Source organism: Zonotrichia leucophrys, chromosome 3, assembly GCF_028769735.1.
Source record: "Zonotrichia leucophrys gambelii isolate GWCS_2022_RI chromosome 3, RI_Zleu_2.0, whole genome shotgun sequence".
Taxonomy (NCBI): domain Eukaryota; kingdom Metazoa; phylum Chordata; class Aves; order Passeriformes; family Passerellidae; genus Zonotrichia; species Zonotrichia leucophrys.
Genome location: NC_088172.1, coordinates 48902778 through 48911402, shown reverse-complemented (window position 1 = coordinate 48911402; position 8625 = coordinate 48902778).

The window sequence follows — 8625 nt, the reverse complement described above, 5'->3', positions numbered from 1 at the left end:
TTCTTTCATTCAGTGTATTTCTGTCTCATCTGTCCTATCTTAGGTTGTCTCGATGAGGACTCTTACATCAATTTTATGCAGTAGCTGACATAAAGATACAGTTTGCATCCTGAATGGAGTTTACTGAGGCAAAACCATCTCTTTAATCCAATTAAATGTGGATTTAATTTTGATCTTTACAAAACTTTCAGAGGTACACTCAGCTTTTTTTGTGGCAACAGTCTATTAAACCTTGCCATTGCTTGAGGAATAGACTCTTTTGGGATTGAAATAATGAAAAGGATCCTGAAAATGGAGTTCCAAGTGGCATAAAATTGCATCTCTTTCTGCCTTCTTCTTACCTCCTAGCAGGCATTCAGAAATCTGACTTCCAAGAACTTCCTTTCCCAAACATCCCTGTAAATGTTACAGATCCTTGCAGTGCATGCTGGTGATATGGAGATACAAACACAGGGAGCAGAATAACAGGAGTTGTCGGGGAGCTGGGTGAAATTTTGCATGTCTTCCCCCAGACTTTTTATTATTTTTGAGAAACTCCCTTTCATTCAGAAAATGCATATTGAGAAATTTATGATAGGAAAACACCAACACATGCAATGGGCCACAGCTTTTAGGGGTCCATGAAAGTCCAAAATGAGCCCCAATCTGAGGGAACCTTTATAAAGCAGTGCATTTTGCAGTCTTAGACATGGTTTTTCTACAGGCCAAACCCTGTGGTCGCAGACCCACTTGAAGAGGTTCTCATCACCCTCTTTGCCTTTGCTGCTGCTTCCTGTCCTCCTCCCAGAGGTGATGGAGTTCACAGTCTGCTCTGCTGTGATGAGTCAACTGTTTGGCTGGCTCTGCTCCCAAGCAGATTTGTCACAGTGCCTGCTTTCGAAACAGATATCTATTTTCTTCCTTTTTCTTTTAAAACCAGACCATTCCCCAGGTCTGGTTTGGAGTTCAGCCATCAAATTGTCACATCCAAGAGGAGGTAACTCCTATCAAGCAAGGAAGGAATCTCTTAACACCTCTGCTTTTAAAGAATTTGTGCCCTGGAAAAACACCCTGTTGTTAGATAAGAGGCAAGGCAGAAAAGTCCCCATCCATGAAAAGGGGAGGGATATTTCAGGCCACACTGCTCTTCTAATAGAGCTATTCAAATTCATTATCACTACATGATACGATCAGTCCTATACAGTTATCAGGTTCTGGGGCTATTTTCTTTTTCTGCCACTGACAAATAGGCCAAAGTAAAGCAGGTCACTGATAAGACAGACCCCTGGGAAGATGCTCTGCCAGGCTTGATGCATGGATAGGGATTTTTGCTCATCACTCACATGACTTTGTCTTGCAGCATCTGTTTGTTTTTCTTCTCCTTTCATTGCCCAAGTTTGAAAGCAGCCTGAAATAGAATAGGATTTATGCTACAATCTGCAAACCCTGAACTTTTTATTTACGAGATTCAAAGACTATAAGGCCGAGAGAGGCCTTTAGTATCCTCTTGTCTGACCTCTGCTACAACTGAGGCCATTAGCTTTCTTTGACTTAATTCTTGTTTGGTCTGTCTACTGGAAAAACATCCAGTCCTGATTTAGGAATTGCAAGTGGTGGAGAGAATTCATCACAATTCTCCACAAACTGTTCTTATGGTCAATTACCCCATCTGTTAAAAAATTTCCATCTTACTTCAGTTTAGATTTACTGAACTTTAATTCCCAGACGTTGGCTCTTGTTCTTGCTGTGTCTCTGTAACCCTAGTTTTCCATCCAGAGTCAGCTCAGAGAAAGGGATGGTAATTAGGCACACACACACACATATATATATATATATATATATATATATATATATATATATATATATGTGTCACTTAGAGATATGTTCAGTAATTATTTCCTCCTGAGCAGAAATGGAGTCTGAACTGAGTCAGGAAGTTTTCTGAGGAACAGATTAAAATTTGTTATCATTCTAAATATTTATATTTGTGGGATATGATTTTCCAGTACCTGTGGATGTTTGCACTAAGTGCTTTCAATGGAGAAATGGCCCCTTACCCAGAATTGCAGAGGATCCACTTTTGTCATTGTTGTCAGCTGAATCAAATCAATGCATTCTATTTGCAAAGCTAATTCAGCACATATAAGAGGTCAAAGTGAAGTCAGATATGGTTTTGATGCTACACACTTATGAATTAGAACAGATAAATGGACTTGAGATCTGTTTCTGAAAGGTGCTGTCATGTTATTGCAAATGTTTCTATTATGTGATGACCCCTTCCCTTCCCTGATGATGCTCTGACAAATGCTGTCCAGACCAAGGTGGCAGAGTTAGACTGGAATGATAAGACACAGCCAAGGCCTTACAATTTGCCTTTTTAATTGTTCTTTCTGACAGTATTATGTAACTCCACCCTTTTTAGGGCAACATCCACTGACCCACATTTACTTCAGATGATGCCTCCTGATCTGGTTACATGCAGCATTTTCCTGAGAGCTGTCAGGGATCAGTTGCCTCACCCCGAGTGCTGGACTCTGGTGGTCCTGGGGTGCAGGGCAGAGTGGATGTTTCCTAATAAATGCAAGAGTAGGCATTTGGACCTCTCTAATTCTGTGCATCATTGTCCCCAGGCAGGAGCAGCTGCCTTTGCTGCCTCTTTGCTCTCTTGTTAGTTCTACAAGCTCATAAGGCCAGGACAGATTGCGAATTGCATCAGGGGTGTTTTCCCCAGGGAATTATGCCACCAGCCAGTGAGGAACTGGCAAAGGCATGAGGAAATGCCCTGTGCCGTGTGTCCACACCCACAGAGAGGAAGGAGAGTAGCTGGCCCAGGAGAAGGCTGTGGTGGGCTGATGCCAGCTGTGAGTTTTCCTTTGCAGATGAGGACTCTCAGGAGCTGTTTAAGGTTAGCCCACACAGGGGGCAGTCAGGGGGGAACCTGGCTCACAGGTGGATCATGCTGATGCTTCCATGAGGCTGAACTGGCTGCACCAGAGCCAACTCACCAGCACAGATCAGCAGACAGGCTGGTGAAAAGAACTAATTCCACATTTAAGAGAGGACAGCAGTAAAAGTCTGTTGTCACTTTTGCTACTCAGGTGTGATCCCCCTACTCTAACTGCTATAATGGTTTTTTTCTTTCAATGCCATTTGACAACAGTCTGGTACTGGGAAGGAGCATATTTGAATAACAAGAAAATTGAAATTTAGTTAATTTGCAGTGAAACTCTCTAGTTGTTCCAATAAATGAGGCTAGATTGTTCATTAAGAGAAGGTCTCAATGCCATACATGTGATGAGTATGCAGGAACAGCTTACCTCTTGAAGCAGCAATTGGTTGGTTTGTGGGGCTTTTTGTCAGTAGTAGGAATTAATACTGCATGTGAATGAACAAGAATAATAATTATGCTCTGCAGTTAGAAGTTCCAGTGTTTTTTGTTTATTTAATAGTTTTCTGGAATAGCTCACAGACGTTGGCACCCATTGTTCAAATACTTCATTTAGATTCCACTTTATAGCTGTCCTGAAATGTAACTGGTCATCTGGCCGAAACCAGAAGGCAGCCAATTAAATTCACAGGAAAACATTAATCTGAGCTGAAGAATTCATAGCACATGTGTACAATCATTCCTCCTTTTACGTATGCCTTCTGTTCTTCCTCTGCTCCCGCTCCCCCAGCTGCCACCCCCCCGCTTCTTATTTCACCGGTGGAAGGAGAGCGTGCCAACTCTAACAGCACTGTCTGAGGGAAAGGGAAATTAACACCAGTTCTGCTTTTATGTGCTCAGGACTCGGGCCAAGAGGGCCACTAGAGTGAATGCTGGGTTTTCCCCCTGCTTTTACCAAGCCTGGGATCTGGCCCAAGCTCTGTGTTGCCAGCATGTACAGCACAGGGTGTGAGGACAGAGGAGGCGGCAGCCAGGGCGTGGGTGGCAATGAATGAGCCACGGGCTGGAAGGCAAGAATGAGATGGAGAGTGAGGGCTTGCAGGAGCTGAGGAGGAGCAAGGGGAAAGTTGTGTGTGCTGGGAGCAGGAACAGAGGTCTGGGATCATGAGGACATGCTTTCCCTGAGCCTGGGAGCTGAGCCTGGTCTCCCTACTTCTCTCCTGTCAGTGAACATCTGTGAACAAATGCTGGATATGTGTGTTTATTGTCTCCTTCTCCTTTCTGTGTCATTTTGCAGGAAGTGACCCAGCTCTGCTGTGAATTTCAGCAGGGGAGAGGTGTGCTGTGGCTGCAGGGAGGTCACACTCCTCCAGCCAGCTAGGCTGGAGTCACCTTGATTCCACCACCATCTCAGGACAAAAAGGAAGGTGGTGTTTTTCCAAGGAAAGGATTGCATCACAAAACAAACAGTTAAGCATTTACCATCTGGGAAATAAGGGCAAGGCTAGTATTTGTACTCTCTCACCCAAGGGTAGTTTTATAGCACAAGGGGGAAATAATCTTCCCTAGTTGTAGTGAAAGGTGGTAAATGGATGGTAAATAAAGTGGAAGAAGATTGGAGTTAAGGTGCCTAGTTAATGTTCATGGCTAAAATTATTCTACCCATTGTCTATGCCACAATGCTCCTTAACAATGTTAAGTCCTGGGTTTCCAAAATTAAGAATCTAACAGTTAAATAGATAATTATGTATTCTACCATTAGCTCGGGTGCCTCGCATGGTTCCTGGGCTGGACTTTCACAAGTGCGCAGGTGTTATCAATAGACATGATTTGAGCTTGAGAGGCCTTGCAAAAATGCTGCACACATTGGAGAATCAGATCCTGGCTGTTGTGGGGCCTGCTGTTCTCTGGGCATTCAGATTCTGCTGTTTAGCTGTGGAGAGTTACTCTGCTTACAGACAGCGAGTCTCACAGTACGGCATGGCAGTAGTCTCTCAGGTGAGAAGTGATCTGTACATGCATGGAAAGCTGTTGGAGTGTAGGAAAGTGCACAGATATCTAGATACATCTATATCTATATCTATATCTATATCTATATCTATATCTATATCTATATCTATATCTATATCTATATCTATATCTATATCTATATCTATATCTATATCTATATCTATATCTATATCTATGCCTCATATATTATTCATGAACACTGGATGAGAGATAGTGGAAAAGCTATTCTATTCTATACCATCCACAAGGGTCTATGTGAATAAGGAACTCTGCCATAATAAAGCCATGATTGCATTTAGCACTTTTTAAGACCCTCATTGATGGACATAAAGAAATAGGGTTGAATGGGGAAATACATTATTTTCTCAACACCAGAGGGAGCCCACCTGGAATATAATCCATTTATTGGCAAAGGGAGTGTGTTCTTTTCTGAATGTAGCTCCAAATATTTTTTTTGTCCCTGACTTGCATTGGAGTACACACACACGCACACACAAGAACACCAAGGTTGTATCCATTCACAATAGATCCATGCCACTTTCATGCATGTGTATATGTGTGTGTACAACCAAGATACACGATGTAGTGTGATGTATGCTTTTTGTTTTGATTTGGTTATTTAATTCATAATTCAGTTGAGATCTGAGATACAAATGCTAAGTAGTTTTTTGGCTTGATGTCATACAAAGTTTTAACACAATGCTTTTGCTCATGGCCTCTGGCCAATGTGTATGCCTTGCACGTCATTTGTGGATGCTCTCAGGAAAGAATGTGCAGAATTGCATTTATTTTTTGGCATTATGAGTTGCATGAAAGCCACTTTAATGCTTATTCTCGTCCGGCTATTCAAAAAAAATGTAATACTACTTGAATTCTATAAACAAGAGTTTAAACAGGGCTGGTTTATGTTATTGTTACATTTTACAATGAAGAGGCAAACATACTGATTATCAGAAGTCAAACTCTTTGTTTGCTTCCTAACAAATGTATAAGTTACAGGTATGTTGAAAACTTTTCTTGCTGTTGTGCCCAATTGTTTCTGACAGAACACACACAGACTGCAAACAGATTTCAACCCTCATTTAGTTAGAAGTTTTGATGCTGGTTTCAAAGGAGGCAGGAGGAAATGCGAATGTAAAGGACTGTTCATAGGGCAAAATCTATGTAGATTGTGAGAAGATATTCTGCAGGCATGGACTTCATTTTCACTCGATAGATGTGAAACGCCTGTCAGTAAAAACACTTTCTGACTGGTACTCTCTGCAATATTCTATGAAAAAAAATGGTCTTAGCCATTGTTCTTTCTACATACAAAATTCAATGTTACAGCAGTTCCAAAGGGAGATGGCTGGAGATGTAAATGCCTTGGCTGCCTGCTTTGTAAAGCAAATTTGAACCATGGTCAACCCCTGAAACTAGTGTTTAGAAGGTGAGATGTGAACCTCAGTCTGGACACACCTCCTCCATTTCAGCACCTTTCCCAAATTACATGTCAGCTGCTGACCTGTTCCTGCAGTTCTAGGTCCTGTCACAACTGATGACATTATGATTGCAAGAATTTCCAGAAAATGTCACAGCAGATGCTAGAAATAGAGGGAATTACCAGGTGAAATGTGTATATTTATTGATTTGCTCCTCACAGCTTTGTCCTGGATTTTTTTTTTGCGTAGAATGAAGGGAAAAAATCATTGCTGAGGATCTTTGGGTTTAAGGTCTGTGATGCCATTCTACTCAGCCCAAAGTGAGCTGCACTTTTGGCTTGCTCAGAGGAATATTTCTGTAAAATGTAACAGAGGCTGCTCTAATTTACAGCTGTCTGCACACTTCTTAGCAACCACCAGGCAGGACTGCTAGCTTTCCCATATGTTTTTCTTCCTCCTTGCAGTCCAGGCCTTGGCAGAAACAAAGGCTTAAAGGAAAGAAAGGGAATGGCTTGGAGCGGTCCTATTCAGAGTCCGTTTTCTTCCCCTCAAGCCAGCCTAGAAAGCTCAAAGCAGAAAGGAAGGCTAATAACAGTAACAACTTGGTCTGGTGACATTGGTGTGATAAATACCTGCAAAATTGCAGTAAATACTGAGAGCCAAGAAATATAGAGCTGATGTTGTGCAAAATAAGGAATCCATTGGACATAGGGAGTGATGGAAGCACAGGAGACCATGGACCATTTTGTTTGGAGAGGAACAAATCATGTACTAAAGAATCTACTACACATAAGCTCTAGCAACAGTTTTAAAATGCTAGCTATTCAATGATTTTGTAGTGACTTTCAAGGGTAAGTATAATTAGTTCATTAAGAAGAAAAAATTAAGTAAAGAAACATTATGCTGAAGTACAACCTTCAGTGACTGGGGCTGGATACCTCTGCTAACTCAAGGTTATTGGTTTAGGGACGAATGCATAATTAGATTTTCCTCTGAACAGGTGAAAAAAAACCAGCTAGAAATGATTGGAATATATTTTGTGTAGAGTGAAAAGGACAAAGAACTTATTTTTTCACTTTAAATCATCCCTGACTTCTGGAACTTTTGTCTTGATTACTTCAGGTGAAGTTTATTTTATTATAGTTGAATGTGAAGATTGCTGAAAGAAATCTTATGGGAATTCTTATTATTGTCCAACCATCTAAGTACTTTTACCCCAAGCAGTCTGGAGTCAAATGAACAGCTAAAAATTCATGTGCTTCCTCTGACTTTTCAAGTTGAGTATGCCTGATATTTTGTAGAATAATATTATATTGATTTTCTTTTTAATATTTAGTGGTTTTACAGTTCCCTAACTTCCTGTACTTCAGACTTTTTTTCTAAGCAACTATTGCTGCTGTCTACTTCAACACAAAATTCTAGGAGCAAACAAGTTAAAATCTCTCGATCAAATGCAAAGCTAAACACTGCAATCTATTTCAAGAAAAGGAGAGAATTCCATCAGGGTATCCTCATCAGTGATGGTTTTTAAGGACCTTGTTAAACAAGCAAGTGTAGAATGAAAAAGATGAAAATTAACCTGTACTTAGGGATTGTTGCAGATGATCTCTGGAGAGCCCTTTGGTTCTTTAAATAATTTTTATCATTCTAGAATATAAATGGAGAATTAAATTGTAGCTTTTTTTAAAGTATCATAAATTCTAGGGTTTGGTAGCATAGCTAAAAATCTGTTTGGAGACACATATTGGATGTGGTTTTTGACTTTTTGGAATAGCTGCTGAAAAGAACTTTTCACTTGATGTTTTATATAATGACCCTGTTGCCACATTCATGAAGTCCTCTGGCACTTCTCCAAAGGTGGTAATGTGATTTTGATTAACCGATGGTAATCAAACACAAAAGTTGCTGTCACTCAGGCTTTGCTGCACCTCACCAGGTGCTTGCAAGATGAACAGTGTTGCAACACAGTCTGAGAAGGTCCGAAAGCCACTCAATTTTGGATACAGCAGCTGTGCTAAAACACGGCTTTAGGGAATTTTATATGCCATAACAGCAAGTGAACAGCCCTCAGCATTTTTTGTGTGAGAGTTCAAGTCATATCAAATCAGAGGAGCCATCGAGAGAGGATGCACTGGCTATTAGCAGAAGGGAGTTAACAAGTGATGAAGTCAGGAATGTGCTGATGTCTTTAAGCCGAATGAGGGGGATAAAGTGTGGGAAGTCACAGCTTTCCAGAGACAAAGCCACTGTTGGGTTAATTAATTGGGGTGGGATGCTGGCACATTGCAGGGAGGAAAGGAGCTTCATTTGGTACATGCTCCACGTTTT